This window comes from Bos grunniens, chromosome 14 (genome assembly GCF_055505025.1).
Source record: "Bos grunniens cultivar Pamir isolate PY7600 chromosome 14, Bosgru_T2T1.0, whole genome shotgun sequence".
Lineage (NCBI taxonomy): Eukaryota > Metazoa > Chordata > Mammalia > Artiodactyla > Bovidae > Bos > Bos grunniens.
Window position 1 is genome coordinate 71,305,033 of NC_141178.1, and position 26,431 is coordinate 71,331,463.

The 26,431-nt window shown below is 42.0% G+C and overlaps 1 long non-coding RNA gene across 1 annotated transcript in view; it reads left to right on the forward strand.

Annotated features, from left to right (window-relative positions):
• Positions 1–22,552, forward strand: part of LOC147359664 (uncharacterized) — a 68,564-nt gene extending 46,012 nt beyond the window's left edge. Inside the window, exon 3 of the long non-coding RNA XR_015141130.1 lies at positions 267–22,552. This is a non-coding gene — a long non-coding RNA (uncharacterized LOC147359664). The remainder of the gene's footprint in view (positions 1–266) is intronic.
• Positions 22,553–26,431: the final 3,879 nt, after the last annotated feature.

Here is a 26,431-nt window from a genome sequence, read left to right on the forward strand (position 1 = left end):
GACGAGAAATGTATTTTTTTTCTTGTTTAATACCTATCTAGATAAAAAGAGAAGTACTAGTTCTCATGTAGGAAATAAGGTTCAGAGAATAGCGAGGTCTAGAAGAGCAATGCATTTTGCCCAGTGGTGCTTCTTTGGGGGCAGGAAAGAAGCAAGTTCTTACTGAAGACTTGTCAGCTGAGTTGAGCATAAGGAAACCAGGAAAAGGTGTGTTTTTTTTTTTTTTTTACTCCAGCAAATGTCACCATATTCATTTGTTATTTCAGGCTCTTGGAAGGAGCAAGAAGGAAACCTCCAGGAACCATCTTAGCCACTCCAGTCACCATTGTTTTCCTCTGTGCTGTGTGCTTAAAGCACTTAGGCTGCTCAGGATGATGGAGCATTTGGTGAGCCAGTCTGTCCTGAGCAGGGTGCTGCATGGCATGTTCCTGAGGACACAGATCGTGGCTTCTACTTAGACTTCTGGGTGCAAAGTGCAGGGCTGATGGAAATCATATTGCTCTACCCCTTCTTGAATAGGATTGGAAGAACTGACTCAGAGAGGGGAGGGAACTCATCCAAGTACAGAAATACAGGGACAGGGCTCCCATTAGAACTACGTCTTCTGATCATTTTTTTCCTTCCCATTAGCAGTCACTGCTCTTCTCCTTCTCTCCAACACCCCACTTCATACTAAATCAGCAAGTAAAGTTAATACACACATACTAGATGGCATCACTGACTCAATGGACATGAGTCTGAGTAAACTCCAGGAGTTGGTGATGGACAGGGAGGCCTGGCATGCTGCAGTCCATGGGGTCGCAAAGAATCGGACATGACTGAGTGACTGAACTGAACTGAGCTGAACTAGGTGGATTGGGCTTCTCTGGTGGCTCACTGGTAAAGAAGCCTCCTGCCAATGCAGGAGACCTGGGTTGCATAGATCCCCTGGAGAAGGTAATGGCAACCCACTCCAGTATTCTTGTTTGGGAAATCCCATGGACAGAGGACCTTGGTGGGCTATAGTCCATGGGGTTGCAAAAAGTCGGACATGACTGAGTGACTGAGGATGCATTAAATGGATTAATAATATGGTTTGTTTAGTCGCTAAGTCATGTCCAACTCTTACAACCCCATGGACTGTAGCCTGCCAGGCTCCTCTGTCCATGGGATTCTCCAGGAAAGAAGGCTGGAGTGGGTTGCCATTTTTTCCTCCAAATAATATGGTAGCTAAAATTTATTAAATAGCTACTACATGGTAGCCTATGTTCATTCATTTATTCAGCAAATATTTATTGACTACAATGTGTTAGACACAGAGGACACAGTATTAAGTCCTCACCCAGTGTAAAAATCTCAGCCACAAAGATAAAACTAAAATGATGCAATCCCTGAAGGCCAGGGATCTGCTGCTGTAAGAGAAGACGGGGCTATTAGTCTGGGAGAGAGTCTCAGTAAGTGGCCATTCTACTCATCTAGCTGCTCAGCCCTAATATTTTTGGACATCTCGTCTCCTCTCACCTTCTTAAACTCTACATCCTATCCACCAGCCAATCTGGGTGGCTCTGCATCTGCAATATTCCAGAATCTATTTGTCTGACCACCTCCGCTCCCTTCTTTCAGATGTCCCCCACCTTTTGCCTGTTTCGTTGGGATGTGGTTTCTCTGCTTCCACTCTTGCCTCGTGGGCAAATCTATTCAGACAATTCCGGGTCACACACATGTTTAAGTCGTGTACAGCAGGACTTCTCAGAGGCTGTCATATGCTAATCAACATGGTGAAACGCAGAGGAGGACATAGTACATACAGCCTAGTCCAGACATATTTGGCCCCAGAAAATCTTTCTTATAGAGCATCTCACACAGCTGCAGGTCCATGAAAACCATTCTGGATAGCCCAGAAAAAGTTAAGGCAGATACATGATGTAAAGTATTAATATTATCCCATGTGACATGATGGGAAATGGAGCCACTCACAACCATTTGGCTGAACTGAGAGTCAGGTTGGCTGGGTTTTAGCCACAGTTAGCTTTTTCTGAGCTGTGTCACCTTGGGCAAGTCATTTGCTTTCTCTGAGTTTGGGTTCCTCATCTGTGAAATGCAGATAATAATTCCCGTGCTGTCTACTTTGTCAGATTGTTGAGAGAATCAAATGAGATAATGAACATTAAAGAAAAGCTATCCTTAACCCCCACTCCTGACTAAACTAAACCAAAACAAAACCCAGTACCTCTACTGTGCTACTGTGGATGCCTAGAAAAACATTATTTCCTGTTATATCAGCTCTGCACTTAATCGTAATCAATGAACAACAAATTAACTTTTAGTTTATTTATTTGAGTGACCAGGAATAAAACCCAGGGAGTTGCTGGCTGTTGGCTAGACGTCAAACAAAACAAAGAATTAATTAAAGTTAAGGCTGTGGGGAGTGCCAGTTTGTGACATGCAAGGAAGCAGGCAAGAAAGCCAGTTGCCTGGACTGCATAGTCGAAAGAATGAAAAGAGCGGGGATTGTTATAAAAGGCTTGGGAGATAAGAAAGCCTGAATGAACAACACTGTAGAGAGACTATGAAACTGCAGTGATGCCGATAAAGAATGAATGATCACCTCAGCTAGTGGTGGTGGCATGGTTCCCTGCAGAGTCACTGGAAGGCCCTGGGTGTGGTCACTCAGTGAGGGTCAGTGAGGCAGTGTGGAGACTTGAAGCTGGCAAAGTTCTGTGGGTTTTTGTGAAGTGCCTATTCAGAGGGCCTGGTTCATGCCAGGTCACCAAGCTCTGATGATGTCCCATTCCAGATCCTGAATACTGCCAGCTTCTCTTTTTCTGCAGGGCTTTTGGCAGTGATTGACCAGTGACCTTGGTCTCAGGACTCTGATCCCCCAAATTAATTCATCACATCAAGATGCATTTGTTGAGTCCAACCTTATGATGACAATGATGATGATAGTATTAATGACGACAGTAAAAAGTACAGCATCCATCTGGCAGCCTAGAAAGGCAGCATCAAACCCCTCTGCTGACAGCAGAAATTGAAAATGCCCATCTTGAGATGCCTAGAAGGGAACAAAAATCACCCCCGGTGGTATGTGCAGAAAGAGGGGTGTGTGTCAAAGGTAGGAAAGGGCTGCCCCTTTAACAAAAGAGGGCTGAGAGATTTGAGTGAAGGTGTTCATTGTTAGCTCTGGGTATTTCTTAATGTCAGCCAGTAGAGCTAATTCTCTGATATTGTCATCTCCCATACTTCCATCTCAATACATACACGCATCTCCTTGAGTCTCTACACAGATATCTGTCCCTACACAAAAGAAACTGCCTTAAGAGCCCATGGTAAAAACTCAGTGCTTTATATTTTCATGTGTGTGCTAAATCACGCAGTTGTGTTTGACTCTTTGTGGCCCTAGGGACTATAGCCTTCCAGACTCTTCTGTGCATGAGATTCTCCAGGCAAGAATACTGGAATGGGTTGCCACGCCCTCCTCCAAGGTATCTTCCCAGCCCAGAATCAAACATGCACCTCTTACATCTCCTGCATTTGCAGGCAGATTGCCACCTAATAGTTTTGTGCATAAAAGAATCATTAGAGAGTGCATCTGTCAGTTTTGCTGCATAACAAAGAACTCCCTACTCTCCAGACTTCAGTGATTATAATAACTAAAATTTAGTTTCCTTTCATTTTACATGGTGCCTACAGTCATCATGGGCTTCCCTGTGGCTCAGCTGGTAAAGAATCCAACTTCAATGCGGGAGACCTGAGTTTGATCCCTAGGTTGGGAAGATCCCCTGGAGAAGGGAAAGGCTACCCACTTCAGTATTCTGGCCTGGAGAACTCCATGGACTGTATAGTCCGTGGAGTCACAAAGAGTCAGATACGACTGAGTGAATTTCACTCAGTCATCATGGCCTCTGCCTGGAACTGTGGGTTGACTGTGAGTGAGTTCCATAGGCTTTTTTGGGACCTGTGACTACATTGGAAGACCAGCCCCAACGTACAATGGGCTGGTTGGGCAGAAGGCAAGAATCTAAGAAAGCAATCTCAGGTATGCAGTCATGTTAGACTTTTGCAGGGTGTGCCTCACAGTCCACTGGCCAAACAAATTCAATGGACCAAATCCAACAATAGAATTGGGAAATTCACTTGCCCTGCAGGCAAGTTTTGTAAGGGTGTAGATGCACAAACCTTTTACAGAAGGATGAAGTGTAATATATACCATCACAGGAATATTCTGAGCATGCAAATTCCAGGGCCCTTCTCCAGCTATTTTAATTTATGAATAATAGGTCCGATTAAGTAATAACAGTAGTAGTAGTAATAATAAAAATGATGGCTAACACTATCTGTTTGCCTGTTATGAACCCGAGACTGTACTAAGTACTTAAACGCCTGATGCAGCTTAGCTTAATCCTACAATCTCTCTGTGAGATAAGAACAAGGATGATCTCCATTTTCCTGGAGAAGAAACAGAAGCTCAGAGGGACTCAGAAACTTCCCCAGGTCACACAGCTCATAAATGGTGGAGCGGGCATATGGATCTGTGGAGTGGAACTTCAGAGCCCCAAGTCTTTTTCAGTTCCCTGAATATGCCCGTCTGTCTCCGGCCTCAGGACCTTTGCACTTCCTTTCACCTCAGCCTGTGCAACATTTCCTCCCATTCATTCACTTCAGTTTTCAAGTTTCAAGTGGAAAGGTCACTTCCTCAGAGAGGCTCCCTGACCTCAGCCCCTGACTGGCTCACTTTGTGGGTCTTCTAGGTTTTCTGAGCCACTTCCGACCCTCTGTACTGAAACAACTCTCGATGGACAGCACCACTTCCTGAGTATCACCTGGCCTCCTAACATCTCAGGCTTTCTCCTGAGGATCATTTGGCCTCCTAATATCTCAGATTGTCTCAGCTTTCCTCAGGGAAGGCAGGAGATGAGAAGGAGCCAGCAGGAGAGTCTTTCTCCCTTCCTTCTCCTGGATGACCTGCCACGTTTCCCCTGATGGCCCATCATCTGAGCCATAGGCTATATTTTTCCCCAGACTGTTGCCAGCTTAGGTAACATCACCTCGCATCTGCTTTCCCTCTTTCTTCTCTTGCTCTTCCTTGTTTTTCTCTTGAGGCTCTAGTCTGCACCTCCCAAGAAAGCCTTCACAGATAAGCTTTAATTCAAAGGATAGAGAAACTGGCAGGCTACCATCCATTGGGTGACAGAAGAGTCAGACACGACTCAGTGACTAAACAACAACAAGGTAAGCTTTACCGCAGGCTCTGCTGTCTTGAGAATCCAGCCTAAGGGCTCCCTCTTCCTACCTACTCTTAACCCCTCTTTTTCTTTCTCTAATACCCTGTGCTTTTCTCTCACAACTTTTCTCACACAACTGGTAATCATATATAATATATACATTAATGTGATTATCTATATAACAGCACTTTCTCTCCATCCCCCGTAAGTTCCACGAGGCAAAAATTATGCAGGGCGTTTTGTTTGTTTGTTTGTTTTTGGCCCTGTGACTTGCAGGATCTAAGTTCCTCAAACAGGGGTTGAACCCGGGCCCCAGCAGTGATAGCACCAACTCCTAACCACTGAACAGTCAGGGAAGTCTCAATGCAACGATGCAGTGGTTTTCCTGCTTTGTTCTCTGCACCTGGCGCATGCCTGGCACATAGAAGTTGATCAGCAACTATTAATAAGTAAATGTACATGTCTAGGCTTGAGTCCTCACTTTGTCTGTGTTGCTTTTTGATAGGTTACTAAGGCTCAGTGGTGAAGAATTCACTTGCAATGCCAGAGACTTGCAGGAGACATGGGTTCAATCCCTGGGCTGGGAAGATCCCCTGGGGAAGGACATGGCAAGCCACTCCAAAATTCTTTTCTGGAAATCCTCATGGACAGGGAAGCCTGGCAGGGTACAGTCCATGGGGTTGCAGAGAATCGGACACGACTGAGTGATTGAACAACAGCAACAACAATCCTTCTCTATGCCTCATTTTCCTTCCTTTTTGGAAAAATGAGACTGGTTACCTACTTCAGAGGTTCTGAATGTACCTAAATGTTCAATAACTGATCGTCACTGCTGATACTGTTATACTAGACCCACAGTGAGCAATCTTTCTATGTAAAGGGCCAGAAAGTAAAGATTTTAGACTTCACAAGACAAATGACCTGTGTCACAAAGACTTAACCCATGGCATGAAAAGAGCCATAGACAATATCTAAACAAATAGGCTTGGCTGTGGTCCAATAAATGCGTATTTCCAAAAACAGGTGACAGGCCAGATTGACCGTCATTGTAGTGTCGTTGAAGCTGGTCAGTCTCTGCAATAAATAGCCTGAGCAGTGTGAATCTACAAGTTTGTAGTAAGAACATCAACAGATTGCAAATACTTGTGAACCTTCTAGGCAAAACTTGTCTCTTCATTTCTTTCCAGTGTTAAACACGTGCAGTCTTTTCCTGGCAGTGACAGTGTGCTTTCAGGGAAATCTGTGTTCTCAGAGTTTGTGTTTGTTGATAATATTTCTGTAACACATGTGAGTGATAAGACTCTTCCCACATATTTCCCCTCTGACTCCCTTTTCCCTGGTAACAGTGCGCCTTCTCTACCTACCTCCAGGGCTAACCTGTGGTGAGAAAACTTGGGATTTGGGAGACTGGAGCTTTACTTGTCTGCTTAGTAGAAGCTTTAGTTATATGGTAAATCTATTTAGAATAAGTGGTTTCCTAGAAAGAAATAGATGATCCACTTGGAAAAAAAAAACTTAGCCAAGTCTTGGGAAGAGGGCAAATTTTTATACATGTTAAGTATATAAAATGGGGTTAAGAGAAGGCGAATCTCCTTTAAAGAGACCATTAGTAGTTTTTTTTAGGACTTACTATGTGTCAGGTATGTGGGAGGGGAACCCAGATACCATGATTGCTGCTTCATCCAGAACTGAGTGGACTATAGTTACTTATAAGAAAATTGAGGTGCTATTAGCAGAAGAAGGGGGAAGGGATGTTAGAGGTTAAAACTATAGCCTATGTGGGTGAGTAGGACATGGCTCCCCACCTTAATCCTGTGAGCATCAGTTGTGCTGAAGAAAAAAGTTATTGTGAAAAGCGCTTTGTCCGTCACCTGATATAAAATAGAGCTGGGATAAAGGGATGTGACATGGTTTCATGTTTCTCTATTGTAATCATGTATAGAACATAGTGCTCTGCACATCCTGCTGCTGAGCTGATGATATGCTTGCTAGACACTGATGCATGTCACCTTTTGATGTCACTGAGGACCCATGCTCTGCATGTCTTTCTGTTCTTCCATCCTTTGAGTTTTGGCCATGACTCTCCTCATGGTTTGCAACATGGCTGCCTCAGCTTCAAGCATCATGTCTTCCTAAGACATCATCTCAGATGAGAATGAAGCAAGCAGGTGCCAAAAGGGCTCCTTTCATGTATTAGGGAGGGAAAGTTTCCAAGAAGGCCTCTTGTAAAATTCCATACACTGACCAGAAGTATGTCACATGTCCAGCCTCAGACCAACCTCTGGCAAGGGGAGTGCAGTAACCAAGAACCATGATTCATCTGCCAGGGCTGGAACAGGAATAGGACATGGCCATGAGACAGGTGGTACTTCCTTTGGCATCTCTCTTTGTTTTTCATGGCTAGAGAGGGTATCTGTTGTGTTCACAATTCTTAAGCTTGATCTAAACCAGACACTCAATGAATATATTTGTTGTGGAATTAATAAATGAATGAATGAATACATTATGACCAGATTATCCAATTTTTTTTTCATTTATTCTTCTTGTTTCCTCATTTCTCAGAGTCTGGCAGTCCTTCCTTTCTGTCTGAAGGCGAGCCTTCCTAAATTTGGTAACATGGTAAAAGATGAATCTAATGTATGACACTGTCCACTTGCAGTCTTTGGTACGGATTGATCACTGTGATCAAGGAGAAGACAGGGAGGTTGAAGCCTCTAGTGCGTTCAAGGACTACATGCCCAGGCATGACCAAGACCGTTCTCAGCAAAATGGGAAATCAAGATACACTGTTCCCTTTCATTTTCTCTCTGTGTAGTTTCTTATGGCTTTTCAAGCTCCTTTGTTACAATGTGAACAAAATCACAGAGATCTGCAGAAAATATTAAAGAGAAATGGTTTGAAATCTCCAAGCACCTTGCAGACATTCATTATCAAGCATTTAATGAAATAATTATAAACCTCTTCCATTGAGCTTATAGCTCAAAATGTCTAAACACCCTTTCTAGGTATCACTTTGTTCATCCAGCTTGAATGAAACCATAAAAAATTTTTTTTTTAAAAAATAGGCAGTTCTCCTGGATTCTTCATGATTTCAGTCTTATTTACCCCCACGGTTGGGCCAAGGATTTTACGCTTGATTCTGGAGTATCCTTGGGGTGGAGATAGAATGATAGTTCAGTTCAGTTCAGTCTTTCAGTTGTGTCTGACTCTTTGTGACCCCATGGACTGCAGCACACTGGGCTTCCCTGTCCATCACCAACTCCTGGAGCTTGCTCAAACTCATGTCTGTTGAGTCAGTGATTCCATCCAACCATCTCATCCTCTGTCGTCCCCTTCTCCTCCTGCCATCAATTTTTCCCAGCATCAGGGTCTTTTCCAAGGAGTCAGTTCTTCACATCAGGTGGCCAAAGTATTGGAGTTTCAGCTTCAGCATCAGTCCTTCCACTGAATATTCAGTGTTGATTTCTTTTAGGATTGACTGCTTTTATTTCCTTGCAGCCCAAGGGACTTTCAAGAGTCTTCTCCAACACTACAGTTCAAAAATATAAATTCTTCAGTGCTTAGCTTTCTTTATAGTCCAACTCTCACATCCAAACATGACTACTGGAAAAACCATAGCTTTGACTAGACAGACCTTTGTTGGCCAAGTAATGTCTCTGCTTTTTAATATGCTCTCTAGGTTGGTCATAGCTTTTCTTCCAACTAGCAAGCATCTTTAAATTTCATGGCTGCAGTCACCATCTGCAGCCCAAGAAAAGAAAGTCTGTCACTGTTTCCATTGTTTCCCCATCTATTTGCCATGAAGTGGTGGGACCAGATGCCATGATTTAGTTTTTTGAATGCTGAGTTTTAAGCCAGCTTTTTCACGCTCCTCTTTCACTTTCATCAAGAGGGTCTTCAGTTCTTCTTCTCTTCATCAAGAGGCTCTTTAGTTCTTCTTTGCTAGTATGATAGAGTGATTGTCTAATCTGAGTTGAATCTGATCTCTATCATTTATTAACTGTGACACATTGGGTAAGTTGCTTAATCTCCAAGCCTCAATTTTCTCATTTGCAAAATGGGGGCAATAAGCGAGGGTAATTCTGGCACACTGTTTGCAACAAAGTAAGAGCATAATAAATGCTAACTTTAATTGCTTTTGCCAACATGTTAGGCTATTCAGTCTGCCATTGACATGAACGCTTTTCACAAAGACAGCTGTCCATTTGTCATATTTGAAAAATAGATTGGAAATCCCAGTGCCAGTCCAATAACTGCAAGGCAAAGAATAAAGTGCATTCTGGGCATGGTGCTGCACATTATATGCAGAACATGACAGGACCTTTCAAGTTGCTGAAAATGACTCTGACCATGCAACTAAGCGTGGTTAAAAACTACCCATGGAGTTGACGTCTATTTGTTTTGCACAAATGAATTTCTTTGGATTGAGTTGGCTTATCATTTCAATCCAAATGGCCACTTCATGTTGACTGAGTTGACTGTGTCTTGCAGTTGCATATGAAAGATGTAATTATGTAATGCAGCAGCATGGAGGATGCAGAGACCAGGGCTGGATGATGTGGGTCTTCATTATGCTATCCACTAACATATGGTCACTTCAGCAAGTCACCTCATCATTCTAGGACCTCTGACTTCTAAGGGGAGAATTTAACTTCCACCTCTACAACTTAGCTGGTTATTGCAGAATAGAGATGAGAAGATTTTGTTATGGTATCTATTATTATGGCTATGGGCTTCCCAGGTAGCTCAGAGGGAAAGAATCTGCCTGCAGTGCAGGAGACACAGGTTCAATCCCTGGGTTGGAAAGATTCCCTGGAGAAGGGAATGGCTACCCACTCCAGTATCCTTGCCTAGAGAATTCTGTGGACAGAGGAGCCTGGTGAGCTACAGTCCATGGGGTTGCAAAGAGTCAGACATGACTGAACAACTAACACTATCATTTTTATTATTATGGTTATTCAGTGGGGTCTGAGAGGAGAGTTTCCTCAGATGCTGGAAATTTCCTGGGTCAAGGACTATGAGAACACTTGCCCTCCTTTTTTCAAAAAAAATTCTATTTATTTGTTACTTTTGGCTGTTTTGGGCCTTCATTGCTGCATGGGCTTTTCTCTAGTTGACAGGAGTGGGAGCTACTTTCTAGGAGCAGTGTGTGGGCTTCTCAATGCGGTGTCTTCTCTAGATTTGGAGCAGGGGCTCTAGGGCTCAGGGGCTTCTGTAGTTACAGCTCCCGGGCTCTAGACAACAGGCTCGGTAGTTATGGTGCATGAGCTTTATTGGTCCATGGCATGTGGGATCCTCCCGGGTCAGGGATCGAACCCATGTCTCCTGTATTGGCTGGCAGATTCTTTACCACGGGGCCACTGGGGGAGCCTAACACTTGCCCTTGTATGATCAGGTCTTTCCAACTTTCTGGATAAAATCCACACCAAATGTAAGGAGGAGCTATTAAAAAATGTCTCTGACTTGATCACCTGCACATCTGAATGGACTAATGTGGAAGTCTGGGTTCTGAAAGCTCATAAGAGGACAGGAAGCAATGCCCAAGAGATTTGCTGGAGGAAACACTTTCGGAGAAAGAGGAAGAGGAAGTAGAAGGAGGCAGGGAGAGCCTTCAGACCCTGATGTGGATCTCACACCTGTGAAAGGAGAGGAAGAAGGAAGAATTGGAGAGGAAGAATCTCATGCTGGAGTACATTTCTAAAATCTAGTATTTGGCTGGCCAGTGGGAGTTCTTGAGCCCAAACTGTTCAGGACAGCAGTTCCATGTCTTGCAGAAATGGGCTCCCCTTGCCATCCTCAGTCATTTGCAGAAAGCCTCTGAGGGGTGTAGTCTTGGCATGAATGCAGTCGTGGTCCCAGCAGCGAGGCACTCAGTCAATGATGCTTCCCATCGGAGAAAACCGGAGCACTATGTTTGCATAGCTACCGACCAAATTGTCATGGGTTTTCTCTTTGAAGCAAAGATCTTACGGAGTTTGAAAAACAAACCCAATAATGCTTGTGGTAGTGTAGGTTTTGCACCCCGAACCAATGTTCCATCCTGTCCTAGGACTTTCACTTCCCACTTTGTTTCAGCTAGACCAAGCATGTTGTAAACCCCACCCAGGTTTGTAGAGTTCCTCATTTGACAATTTTTTTAAAATCTGTATGTGAACAAGTCACTTGAACTTCCTTTGTTTCACCTTCTCAATGAATTAGGATTTATGCTCTTGGAGTTTCATATGTTTTCTGCTTCTTTACACATTCATCGTTCTTTCATATAGGAAAGGTTCACTGAGGTCACTTTGTTCTTCTGCCTTCAAGTCTGACCAGATGGACCCAAAGGGTTTGGTCAAGAAGTGCGAGTGTGCATGCTTAGTCACTCAGTCATGTCTGACTCTATGTGACTCTATGGACTGCAGCCCACCAGGCCCCTCTGTCCATGGGGATTTTCCAGGCAAGAATACTGGAGTGAGTTGCCATGCCCTCCTCCAAGGGATCTCCCCAACCCAGGGACTAAACCCAAGTCTCTCACATTGCAGGCGGATTCTTTACTGTCTGAGCCACCATGGAAGCTGACCATCAAAAAAGACGTATGATAAAAAGGGAGAATTCTAAGGGGATAATTCACAGATGATGATGATGATGATGGTGTGTGTGTGTGTGTGTGTGTGTGTGAGTCACTCAGTCGTGTCCAACTCTTTGCGACCCCATGGACTGTAGCCCACCAGGCTCCTCTGTTCATGGAATTCTCCAGGCAAGAATACTGGAGTGGGCTGCCATTCCCTTCTCTGGGTGATCTTCCCAACTCAGGGATTGAACCTGAGTCTCCTGCATTGCAGACAGATTCTTTACCATCTGAGCCACCAGGTAAGCCCCACAGATGATGAGAGGGAGGCATTGGAAGTGTCTGTAGGGTTTACTGAACATATGGCTCTCTTGAAATCTGTAATCATCATGGCATACTGCTTGGGTGATCTCTGAAGGACTGCACAAGAATTTGGTATTTTAGAGTCATAGAAAATGGTTGTGTGTTAGAATTTTGAACAGGGGTTACCTTCTTTCAACAGAAAATCAGTTATTTTTCCCATTAAAAAATTGTATTGATGGGGATTGTGGCAGAGACTGGCCGGACACTCCTCAAACCTCTTCCTCTTTCTTCTGAGCATATCATTTGATGAAATTTCCTGTCTTCCTTATAGTTATATGTGATTATGTAATGAAGTCACAACCAATAGTACATGAGCAGAAATGGTGACTATCACTTTCAGATCTGCCATCCCTGGCAGCAAATTCTCATGTTCTCTCCCACTCTTTGTCTGCTGTATGAATGCAGAGAGTACAGTGGAAATGCCAAGGTCCTAGGAAATGGCAGAGCCACTGAATGAACAAGTCAGGGTCTCCAAATAACTCCAAATAGAAGAAGATGTTGCTGACCCACATTGGACTGGACATTGAGTGAGAAATAAGTACTTATTGAGTGAAGCGGCTGAATGTTTCAGTAAGTCTTATTGAGATAAAACAGAATGTATGGAAAATTTCTGATGAAGAATCATGAGAAGAGAAGGGAGACCTGGTGGAAGGTCAGTGAGCTCAATTCGACAAGCACTGTTTGAAGGATATCTTTAATTTAATTTTTAATCAGTGCATGTATGCATCCGTGCTAAGTCCCTTCACTCATGTCCAACTCTGCAACCCTATAGACTGTAGCCCACCGGCCTCCTCTGTCCATGGAATGCTCCAGGCGAGAATACTGGAGTGGGTTGCCATGCCCTTCTCCAGGGGATCTTCTCGACCCAGGGATCAAACTTGAGTCTCCTGCAGCTCCTGCACTGCAGGCGGATTCTTTACTGCTGAGCCACTGGGGAGGCCCTTCAATCAGTGCAGGGAATCTCTAATAGTAGACTATTGGGAGCTCGAATTATTCTTTTCCCTGTGGGAAGAGGTTTTGATCCCTGTCCTAAATGATCTTACTTCAGTAGAGGGAAAAAGTCACAGTCACCTATTTTTTTTTAAGTTTTTATTTTGTATTGGAGTATAGCTGATTAACAATGTATTCATACTTTCAGGTGGACAGCAAGGGGACTCAGCCATACATACACACGTATCCGTTCTCCCCCAAACTCCCCTCCCATTCATGCTGCCACGTAATAATGAGCAGAGCTCCCTGTGTTCTAGAGTAGGTCCTTATTGGTTACTTATTTTAAATACAGCATTGTGGACATGTTGATTGCCAACTCCCTAACATGCTCACCTATTAAGTCATACTCATTTAATGGACTCACACTTGTGAGTTCCTATCACGTCAGCACTATGCTAATAGCAGGGCTGTAAGAATAAAGGCACATCACCTGTTCCCGACAGGTTTCACATTCTCCTGGGAGAGGAAAAGTGACTGCAGTGGGTGGCTAAGGGCCAACAAGAATGGAACCACCAGTGATATGGAAATTCAGTAAGAGAAAACAAGTCATAGAGGCTGGAGTAATGGAGAAAGACTTCTCAGGGGCCATGGGCTTCAACTTAAGACTCATTCAGTGGGTTTTGAATGATGGCTTTGAGGAGCAATATAGAGTATTAGGATGACAGAATGAACAGAATGGACAGAATGAACCTTTGGTGTCTGGCTAGCTGGGTGGTGTGGATTCTGAGTCCACTTTCTATATAATAGTTAGCTAGAGAAATTACTCTCTGTACCCTTGTCTCCTCACCTGTAAAATGTTGGAATGGAGGGCACTCACCTGTAGGGCTGTGAAAATCATAGAGCAGCAGGTGTCAGTCAATCTTTTCTGAAAGGATCAGATAGAATATGCATTAGGTCTGCAGGTCATGAGGTCTCTATTGTAGCTACTGAACTCTGGCACTTCACTGTATTATTCCTGCAGATGTGTGTCACGCCTGCATTAATATACTGAAACCCTAAATACCCAATGTGACGGCATCTGGAGGTGGGGCCTTTGGGAGGTAATTAGGTTTAAACGAGGTCATGAGGGTGGGGCCCACATAATGGAATTAGTGCCCCTATAAGAAGACAAAGAATAGAATTCTCTCTGTTTTTCACCATGTGAGGAAGACAGTAAGAAGGCAGCTGTATATGAGCCCAGAAGTAGGTTCTCATCAAACACTGAATCTATTTGCATGTTAATCTTGGACTTTATTGTCTCCTGAATCATGAGAAATAAACTTCTATTGTTTAAGCCACCAGTCTAAGATATTTTGTCATAGCAGCCTGAACTAAGACAATATGGAAATATTCTAGACAATAGGTAAATGAATACTTATAGCTGTATACTAATGAAATTTTATTTATGGACACAAAAATTAATTTCATATTATTTCCATGCCACAGAACATCATTATCATTTTTATTCTGCCCCCCCAATCATTTAAATTGTAAAAATCGCACTTAGCTCTTGGCTAAACAAAAACAGACAGGGGATGAGAAGGTTGGATGGCATCACCAGTTTGATGGACATGAGTTTGAGCAAGCTCTGTGAGTTGGTGATGGACAGGGAAGCCTGGCGTGCTGCAGTCCGTGGGGTTGCAAGCAGTCAGACACGACTGAGCTACTGAACTGAACTGAACTGAAACCAAAACAAGGGGCTTGCTGGACTTGATGATTTGGTCTACAGATTGTAGTTGTTGTGTCATAGTGTAATATATTCCCAAGGTGAACTATTATCATTGTTAAGCCCGTTTATCAGATAGGAAAGTGGGCTTTAGCGTATTCACAGCAGACCTGGACAAGAATGTCAGCTGGGTGGCTCTTCATCAAGTGTTCTGCCCAGTCAAAAGGGAGGAAGGTCACAATTCAAGGTACCAACCCTGAGTTCCTTCCTCACCTCGGATTTGTCTCCACTTGTCAGCTCTCTTTACATATTATTTTTAGAACTCTCAAAATGGCAGCCCCTGAATGCAGAATATCTAAAACAGAAGAAAAAAGGAACTAAGATGAAAGGAAACACCTTTTTCAGTGAACATTATTTATTTAATTTGAGTTCAGCTATTCATCCCAGGACAGAAATGAATAAAAATTTACCCAATGATATGTGAGCATGAAGAGTTAAATCAATTTTTTGTTTGTTTTTTTACTGTGAAAAACATATTTGATTATTTTTACTTTGAAAAACATTTTGACTTTAATCTTCTATGTCTTGCTCCTCTCCCTCGGCTCAGCCAGCTTCTGTAGTAACCCTTGTCCTCCTCATTTTCTGGGGAACAATGGATGTTTCAAATAAAAATAGGTGTAAATCATGGTGTAAGTAAAATGAATAAATATGATGTGCCTGGAAACAGTGCTTAATTTGAAGTTGCTTTCTTCTCTTAGCCTGAGGAAATGCATTTGTGTGTTGCCTTGGTTTTTTGAAGCTTTCCATGTACAGTTAGCTCATTTGTATTTTGCAGGTTTTTTAATTGTAAAAAAAAGGTGTTTGCATGCTCTCCAAATTTACCATTTCTCCTTCTTCCACCGCAGAATAAATCAAAAGAATTGTATAGTCAATGAATTGTAATGAACTTTGCCTTAGCCAGTCTCCCTGCCTATTTCTAGCTTTTATTCAAGTCTCATTCAGGTCATCTTTTGGAAACACACACATTTAACATCCTTAATGGCCATGGAATAAAATTCCAGTCCCCTCACATGGCATGTGAATGACTCTACTATCCGAAGCTTTCTTCACCTTTCCAGTTACATCTCTTCTCCCGTTGTGAACTCTGCATTCAAGTCACTCCACAGTTTACAGAAGAGTCCATGCTTCCTCACATATTTATGTTTTTGCTCCTAGTTTCCTTGAAATTGAATGTTTTCCACTCAAGAATCAGCCTACCTTGAGCACAGACCAGAAAGAACAAAGGATGCAATTTGAGAAAGTTCTATAGTCACCAAATCTCTCAGTTTTTCCTCACTCTTTTCAAACACCAGTTTCCGCTACTATTTTGAAGAATGAGAAATCCTAGAATGGGAATACCACTCTGTGTCCATTGTCAAACGTGCTGAGCATCCTCTGTGTAGTGGGTGCTGGGAATACAGCCATGAATCATCCGTCAGTGAACCTGCAGCTAGCAGGGAAGATAAGGCCAGGCCACGCATTCCCAGAACACCAGGCAGGAAGTTATAAGAAGACTATGTATAAATAGACGGTTCCATATAAAGCTCAGAGGAGGGAAAATCTATATTAAGCTGGAGCAATCAGAAAAGACATTTTGGAGCATTGGCTGTGTGATTTGGACCTTGAAAATGAGAAAGATTTGAAAAAGTGAAGATGGTTCAGGAAGTGGAAGAGTGTTGGTGTCAGAGTTCATTCTGAGCAAAGGCAAGGAGGCGGAAGAGAGTTGGGCTTTCAGAGAGAACAAAGAGACCCAGCTTAGCAAGTGCAAGGAGGGGCAGAGAAAATCAAAGAGGAAAGATGCATCAGGGCCCAGTAATGGAGGGGGCAAAGGGGTTTGCTGATAACTCACCTGCACATCCCCAGACAACAAGCCAGCAGTAAACTCATGCAGCTTCTCTTCTGATTCAAGTTAACAGAAGAGCTTGCCTGGCAGGGATACTCCAGAACTTGATCAGAAAGCTACTCATCAGCTTTCAGATGATCAGCATGGTAGTGCCAATGCCTTAGAGTTGTATTAAAGTACTTTTGTTCATTTTGGACTTCTGTTGAGCTTATCAGAAACATGTATGCTGAAATGAGAATTAGGGACCACTTGCTGATAAGACCTCAATATTGAACAGAAAAAGCCAGAGAAATATCCAGTATGTATGTGTATTCACCTTCTTGCAGAGAAATTGTAGAGCTTTGCTAACATCAACCTCTTAAAGCTTCTGTGCTCCTGAATGGCTTTTAAAGGTGGGGATGACAGATATATGGGCAGGAAAAGAAAATTCTACATGGGAATGAAGATAATCAAAGAATTACCTTTATTTGGACATTTTCTGTGTAAGAGAGTACTACATTGGTCAGAGATGAACCTTGACTCTGGCTGATTAAACTCTAGCTCCTGAGTCCAACCACCTGTCACAGCTTTTCTCAAATGGTAAGTGGATGACTTCTTATTTCTTATCAACAAGTCTTTTCTAGGCCCCAACTAGGCATTGAGGACTGTGCTATCTGCTAACATAGGTAGAGGCATGAAATGAAATTAAAATAGTCCTACTTCTTGAGGTCCTTGCAGGCTATTGGGGTAGACACAGATGCAGAGATCTTTTCAGTCAATGTATCAGATAGCAGTAAGCACAGGGTGACAGGGAAACCCTGAGGAGGGACATCTCCTTAACCTGGACTAAAGATTTTGAGAAGAGTCAGGGAGGACTGACTGAAGGAACTGACACATAAGTACAATTAGAATCATCTCTCCTGTTGGTCCAACTTTAAAATCACAGCATCTCAAAGCTGATTATCCTTGAAGTTAGAGCGCCTATCATATTTAATTGTCATCCCTTGCTTAACTGCCTCAGCTATGGTAAACTTCAAAAGAATTCTACTGTTTCTATTTTGTGCACAGCTTGTCTCCACCTCATAACGGTATCTGACACCTCATAGGTTCCTATAAATATAGGTTGTGTGTTAAGGAAGAAAATATTCGCATGGGAATTTTCACCCTCCCTCTCCAAGTGCTAAGGGGAATGCTGCTGTAACATTTAATGCATTCCTAACTCTGAGCCAAGTCTAGAAGGAAACAGCAAAAGAAAGAAAGGCATGTTAGGATGCTGGACCAAAAGGAACTTGGAAGTTGGCTGATGCTATGCCTCATTTCTGCAGATAGAAAATTGAAATTCAGAGGAGTTATATTTTAACTGTTAGTGCAAGGTCACCCAGTTAATTAGTAGCAGGGTGAGTCTAAACATCAGGTATGGTGATGTGCAGCTCTCACTTCTTTCCCGTGAGTCATATGTATTTTTCTGTCAGTTAGGGATATGTAGTGAGTGGAGCACAAAGGATTCTGAAAAGGGCTTATTTCTTTTACCAGTGTATAGAATACTCGGATTCTAAAGGAGCCTCATATTGCAAGGTAGGCTTTGTTTAACAGAACATTTTATGTGATAGGATGATGTTCTACAAAACCCCCAAATTTTAAAGGATGCTTTCTTCCGAGCTAAGCAATTGCTTCTGGCAGGAGCATCTTCTACTTTATAAAAAAGACCTCTTCTCCTGCTTTCATCTGATATCTCAGGAAGGGCCCAGAGGGAAATGTTGAGAACTCATGCTCGTTTGAGCTGTAATATTCCCTTGAAAAGTGAAGCTTGAAATCCTTTAGGGATCCCAGTGTTCTTTCAAAATTGATTTTGACACTGTAGAACTACATCCTAACTAACTTCTATGCCAAAGTATATTGTGGCTAGTGGTTGGAGAGTTGAAAGAATAATTAAAAAATAAGTTTTCATACCAAGAGCAGAAAAATAAATGATTTGTATGCTGTGCCCTGGGGATTGTCCTTAAAAATAATTTTTTAAAGTGGTTATTGGAAGAAATTGTGAGAGGAGGCTTTCATTGAAGTCTATGGGATACTGTCCCAATAGAAAAGATTAAATGATAAAAAAAAAAAAAAAGAGCACCAGGGAAAAACAAAATAAGAAAACTTTTTTATTATGTTGTCAACAATAGAAATCCATGATTTCTAACATCTATTAAGCACTCACTATGTGCTGGGCCCTGCTGTTTAAGCCCTTACAGGAATTAATGCATCTAATCTTTCCAACAACCCCATGAACAGGGTACAATTAATATCCTCATTTTAAAAAGAGTGAAATGAGGCACAGGAAATGAACGTAACATGCTGGAGGCTACCGTCCAGGTAGTGGTGGAGTTCGTGTTCAGACAGGGAGTCTGGCTCCAGAGTCCATCTTTCCTTTCACTTTGTAAGCTAAAAATTTTAATACTAAGCTCACATGTGTCCTGTAGGCATCCCTCATGATTCCAAATTCCACTTAACATGAATTGACAGGTACACACACAAATATTTATGTATAAGGAGGTTCAGCAAACCATTACTTCCAGTAATGGAAGTTGGAAACCAACCAAATGCTGAGCAATTAGGAATGTATTAAGTGCTCAGTTGAAAAATGGAAAAAAGAAAGCAAAGCACAAAGAAGAAAATGAAATCCCTTATAATCCCTATGCTCTGAAATAACCAGGAAGAAATCTCTGCATTTCTCGTTTCAGCTTTTTCCTGTATTTTGTTTCTGACACAATATTGGGATCACACTGGATATATTGCTATATAATTTGACTTTTCTATGCAGATGGAATTATAAAATCTTTTCAAGCTGTTACTTATTCTTCTATCACTTATTTTAATGGCTTAAATAAGTTCCTTTATTTGCACATATCATGATTTATTTACACCTTTTATTGTTGGATCTGTGCTCTTTTAACCATTATTCTATTTCACTTTTCACTTTCATGCATTGGAGAAGGAAATGGCAACCCACTCCAGTGTTCTTGCTTGGAGAATCCCAGGGACAGGGGAGCCTGGTGGGCTGCCTTCTATGGGGTCGCACAGAGTCGGACACGACTGAAGCGACTTAGCAGCAGCAGCATGATACCTCAAAGGATGGTATCTCGTTGATCACTAATAGTCCAGGCTCTCTAACTTGGAGTTCAAGTTGCATGATTTGCCCTAACTATTCTAACTTAATCTTCCTGTGTTTCATAATTCACTAACCCAGAATTATAGAATCATTTGTTCTAGAAGTGTAACTGGGTATCTCTTTTAGCATTTGAGCAATTCCTCTTATGGCACGAATATATCTACCTAATGATCTAGCTATGTTCTATGAGACAGAGAACTTTTTGCCCGCAGAATTTCTACCTGAATCTGCTTGTTAATCCCACATGGGAGAATTGTGTCTTACACTTAGTAGATGCTCAGTAAGTGTTTAAGGAATAAATGAAGGCCTTATGTATTTCTTTTTAACAGTGTAAGATAGTACAAATTCAAATATCTAATGATGGAGGCAAGCTGAGTGTAAAAAATTTTGAACAATTAAGGAATCTCCACACTGTTCTCCATAGTGGCTGTACTAGTTTGCATTCCCACCAACAGTGTAAAAGGGTTCCCTTTTCTCCACACCCTCTCCAGCATTTATTATTTGTAGACTTTTGGATCGCAGCCATTCTGACTGGTGTGAAATGGTACCTCATAGTGGTTTTGATTTGCATTTCTCTGATAATGAGTGATGTTGAGCATCTTTTCATGTGTTTGTTAGCCATCTGTATGTCTTTTTTGGAGAAATGTCTATTTAGTTCTTTGGCCCATTTTTTGATTGGGTCGTTTATTTTTCTGGAGTTGAGCTGTAGGAGTTGCTTGTATATTTTTGAGATTAGTTGTTTGTCGGTTGCTTCATTTGCTATTATTTTCTCCCATTCTGAAGGCTGTCTTTTCACCTTGCTAATAGTTTCCTTTGATGTGCAGAAGCTTTTAAGGTTAATTAGGTCCCATTTGTTTATTTTTGCTTTTATTTCCAATATTCTGGGAGGTGGGTCATAGAGGATCCTGCTGTGATGTATGTCGGAGAGTGTTTTGCCTATGTTCTCCTCTAGGAGTTTTATAGTTTCTGGTCTTACGTTTAGATCTTTAATCCACTGCTGGGCATACACACTGAGGAAACCAGAAGGGAAAGAGACACGTGTACCCCAATGTTCATCGCAGCACTGTTTATAATAGCCAAGACATGGAAGCAACCTAGATGTCCATCAGCAGATGAATGGATAAGAAAGCTGTGGTACATATACACAATGGAGTATTACTCAGCCATTAAAAAGAATACATTTGAATCAGTTCTAATGAGGTGGATGAAACTGGAGCCTATTATACAGAGTGAAGTAAGCCAGAAGGAAAAACATAAATACAGTATACTAACGCATATATATGGAATTTAGAAAGATGGTAACAATAACCCGGTGTACGAGACAGCAAAAGAGACACTGATGTATAGAACAGTCTTATGGACTCTGTTGCAGAGGGAGAGGGTGGGAAGATTTGGGAGAATGGCAATGAAACATGTAAAATATCATGTAGGAAACGAGTTGCCAGTCCAGGTTCGATGCATGATGCTGGATGCTTGGGGCTGGTGCACTGGGACGGCCCAGAGGGATGGTATGGGGAGGGAGGAGGGAGGAGGGTTCGGGATGGGGAACACATGTATACCTGTGGCGGATTCATTTTGATATTTGGCAAAACTAATACAATTATGTAAAGTTTAAAAATAAAATAAAATTAGAGGAAAAAAAAATTTTGAACAATTAAAAGGAAAACCATGACAAAAGAGAAAATGTCTGAAAAGAAGCAGAAGTACAAATTCTGAAAAACCAGATCTCTTCCTGCCTCCTCCATCTCTCTGCTCAGTATTCCTCCACATCAGTCTAACTTCTTTGAATGGTTTGCTGCTCACAAGCCTATGCTTCTCAGCCTCCTTCTCTGAGAGTTTCTGGATCTCTTTGTATTACAGTATATATCAGAATAGCCAGAGCACAGCTGGGGCTCGAGGAATGTTTAGTGAATAAATGATAAATGGAGAGACATGGATAGACTGCAAGACTTAGGTCCTTGGTCTTGACAGTAGCATTATTATTCTATTAACAGATTTTCTTAAAATATTCTTCCTGAACCCCCAGGAATACACACACACACACACAGACCCACACACAAATTGTGGCGATTATAATAGAAAAAATATATTTAGCCTTATTAGTAATGCACAGGCTCAGCAAAATGTCAAGTTTTTCTAATTTTGCTAGAATGAAATCAATTTAGTGGAGCAACACAACCTCATGCTAATTAGAAGCTCTAACTGGCATCTTAAGAAACTGTGAAACATTAAAATCACTTAAAATAGTATTTGAAAAAAATGGGTACACGATCTTTTAAAAACTTTCAACCTGTTGGGATAAAAATAATTAGTATAAAAATGAAAGCTGCTTAAAAAATTGGGATTCAGTTTTAATATTTGTAAAATGGAGATTGATCTCCTAGGTAAATCTCAGATATTTATATCCTAGGTACAGATTAAAATTACCTCAGTTCTTACCTTTGTCCACTGTTATACCATCAGAAGGTCAAGGTCTCATCTCTTGGTGTATTTCCAATTCCTAAATCAGGAGTTGGGCTACACTAGCCACTAAACAAATACTATTGACTAGATAATTCCTTTTCCTTTCTGAAAAGGAAGAAAAGGAATTATATCCCAGGATATAAGTGAATCATTTAAGGAATAATGATGAGTTAAACCACATTAACTTTTGCAGAAGGGAATGGTGAGGCCACTTAGAAACAGACAATTTGCAAGTTGAATAACTGCATTGCTGGTGGAGGGAGTTAGGTGGGGATTCAATGAACCAAGCATCTTTGGGAATGGTCACAGACAGTAGAAACAAACAGATAGAAATTTTATGAAAGAAGAAAAAGAAACACAGACAATTATTACTACTGATTTTAACTATCCATCCTTCTGCCCACAAGTCTTTCTTTAGTGCATGAATGAAGAAATAAAAGAGCAGGACCCATCAGTTCAGTTCAGGTACTCAGTCATGTCCAACTCTTTGCGACCCCATGAATCGCAGCATGCCAGGCCTCCCTGTCCATCACCAACTCCCGGAGTTCACTCAGACTCACGTCCATTGAGTCAGTGATGCCATCCAGCCATCTCATCTTCTGTCGTCCCCTTCTCCTCCTGCCCCCAGTCCCTCCCAGCATCAGGGTCTTTTCCAATGAGTCAACTCTTCGCATGAGCTGGCCAAAATACTGGGGTTTCAGCTTCAGCATCATTCCTTCCAAAGAAATCCCAGGGCTGATCTCCTTCAGAATGGACTGGTTGGATCTCCTTGCAGTCCAAGGGACTCTCAAGAGTCTTCTCCAACACCACAGTTCAAAAGCATCAATTCTTCGGCGCTCAGTCTTTTTCACAGTCCAACTCTCACATCCATACATGACCACAGGAAAAACCATAGCCTTGACTAGACGGACTTTTGTTGGCAAAGTAATGTCTCTGCTTTTGAATATGCTATCTAGGTTGGTCATAACTTTTCTTCCAAGGAGTAAGTGTTTTTTAATCTCATGGCTGCAATCACCATCTGTAGTGATTTTGGAGACCAAAAAAATAAAGTCTGACACTGTTTCCACTGTTTCCCCATCTATTTCCCATGAAGTGATGGGACCGGATGCCATGATCTTCATTTTCTGAATGTTGAGCTTTAAGCCAACTTTTTCACTCTCCTCTTTCACTTTCATCAAGAGGCTTTTTAGTTCCTCTTTACTTTCTGCCATAAGGGTGGTGTCATCTGCATATCTGAGGTTATTGATATTTTTCCCGGCATAATGACTGAAAAATGAAAGTGAAAGTCGCTCAGTCTTGTCCGACCTTTTACGACTCCATGAACTATACAGTCCATGGAATTCTCCAGGCCAGAATACTGGAGTGGGTAGCTTTTCCCTTCTCCAGGGGATCTTCCCAACCCAGGGATCAAACCCAGAAGCAAGGACTCAAAAGATAGAGTTTGCAATATGAAGATGAGGATGATGATGACTGCAATGATGCTTATCAATGTTTTATGATAATATACTATGTAAAAGGGGCTTCCCTGATAGCTCAGTTGGTAAAGAATTTGCCTGCAATGTGGTAGACCCTGGTTCAATTCCTGGGTCAGGAAGATCCGCTGGAGAAGGGATAGGCCACCCACTCCAGTATTCTTGAGCTTCCCTTGCGGCTCAGCTGGTAAAGAATCCACCTGCAATGTGGGAGACCTAGGTTTGATCTCTGGGTTGGGAAGATCCCCTGGAGAAAGGAAAGGCTACCCACTCCAGTATTCTGGCCTGGAGAACTCCATGGACTGTACAGTCCACGGGGTCGCAAAGAGTCGGACACAACTGAGTGAGTTTCACTTTCACTATGTAAAAGACACCTTACATAATGGGGAAGGACATAATGGAAGGAGAGAGGATGATAGATTAAGGGGATTAAATAAGATTATTAAGTAAAGTACCTTGCTGCTGCTGCTAAGTTGCTTCTGTGGCATCCAACTCTGTGCGACCCCATAGACGGCAGCCCATGAGGCTCCTCTGTCCCTGGGATTCTCCAGGCAAGAACACTGGAGTGGGTTGCCATTTCCTTCTCCAATGCATGAAAGAGAAAAGTGAAAGTGAAGTCGCTCAGTCATGTCTGACTCTTTGCATCCACATGGACTGCAGCCCACCAGGCTCCTCTGTCCACAGGATTTTCCAGGCAAGGGTACTGGAATGGGTTGCCATTGCCTTCTCAAAGTACCTTAATCTAGTAGGAATCAATCAATATCAAGTCTTCTTTTTAGTCATTAGGATCAAACAGACCTCTATTTGAATACAAGTGTACCAATTACTCACCATATAACTCTTGGCAAGTTGCTTAACCTCTCTGAGCTCAGATTTATTACCCATAAAGGGAAAAGAATGCCTAGTCCACAGTACTGTTGTGAGGATTTAATGATATATTAAATACAAAAGTGATTTGCTAGACTTCCCTGGGGCTCTTGTGGTTAAGAATCCACCTGCTAATGCAGGGGACATGGGCTCCATCTCCGGGCTGGGAAGATTCCACATTCTTCAGGGCAACTAAATCTGAGTGCCACAACTACTGAGCTTAGGCTCTAGAGCCTACATGCTGCAACTACGGACATCTGTGTGTTCTAGAACCTGTTCTCTGCAACAAGAGATGCCACTGCCATGAGAAGCCCATGTACCGCAACTAGGGAGTTGCTCCCACTAGCTGCGGGTAGAGATAGCCTGCAAGCAGCAATGAAGACCCAGTGCAGCCAAAAAGAAATAAAATTTAAAAAGAAGTCATTTGTTAACTGCCACACAAATATGAGATTTCAAAAGTTATCTATTCGTATTACTCAACAATTAGATAAGATGCATACAAACAACCATAAAGAGTAAGCAGTGGGTATTTGTGTGAGAGTAGGAAGGAGAGCCGCATGGTGAAAGCTGAGAAGCTGAGAAGAGGTAAGAGAACTAAAGGCTTCCCTGGTGGCTCAGATGGTGAAGAATCCACCTGCAATTCTGGAGACCTGAGTTCTCCAGAATTTCCAGGGAGAAGTTACCCACGCCCGTATACTTACCTGGAGAATTCAATGGACAGCGGAGCCTGGAGAGCTACAGTCCATGGGGTCAGAAAGAGTCAGACATGACTGAGCAAGTAACACACACACACACAAGGGAACTAATGGGGACCATTCGTTTTCTTCCTGCCATTCCTTCTACCTCTGCCCTACCTTGATAACTCAGTGATAACTCATAGGATAGAACCATCCATTCATATCTTAGATCCCTTGTACTTTGCTGGTTTTTTTGCCTCTACGCAGTGCAATGACTGCCACACCTTGTTGAGATTTTGATCCAAGCCACAGAAGAAAACAATGAAACTGAGAAAATCAGGAAGTAAACCCATGACCTTCGATTCAGGAAATTGGTGCACCAACCAACTTCCAGAGATGGAATATTCTGCACAAGCATCAACAGATGTATAAATCAGAGAATAAATCAACATCAACAGAGTATAAATCAACATCTCTGCTGTCAACAAAACCCCCCATTATAAACACAAGTTCATTTACTCTGTATATTCTAGGGGACAAATGCTTGGTGTGTTTAGAGAGGTTATCAGAGAACCAGGAAAACTGCCTTATGCCTTCAGGCAGTGCATGCTTCAGTGGGGAAGTCAGGCTAATTCATGAGAAACTGTATCATATATTTAGGAGAAAAGAAAAGGACCCTGGAAGGATGGAGGGATTGCTGAGAAATGAAGTACTCTCATTTGATCATTACATTCTAGAATACATGTCATGTCCCCTGCAAAGTCATCATTAATTCCTCATAAGAATGATCAACAGATTCATGATTCTCCAGAGAATACACCTTATTATTATAAGGTTTATTTTATTATTGCAAAACTAATACAATGTACCTTCTTTGTAATACTAATGTACCTTCTTCGTAAAAAAAAATAAAATAAAATAAACCATAAAAACACAGAAAGTTTCATGACCAGAGATGACTGTGAAATTAATTACATTTGGGGTATTTTTTTCTATGTATTTACTTATTTTACAAAAATAAGATCATACTGTGCTTCTTTGTAGCCTTTTCCTCACTTGATAATAGAGCTGAAGAGTCTTAATAAGCATTTGTCTACAACTTCATTTGAATATCTATTATCAAGTCATGACTTTTATGATGGTGATGTGGGCTTGGGGATTGTTTTGTTTTATTTTTCCTCAGCATCC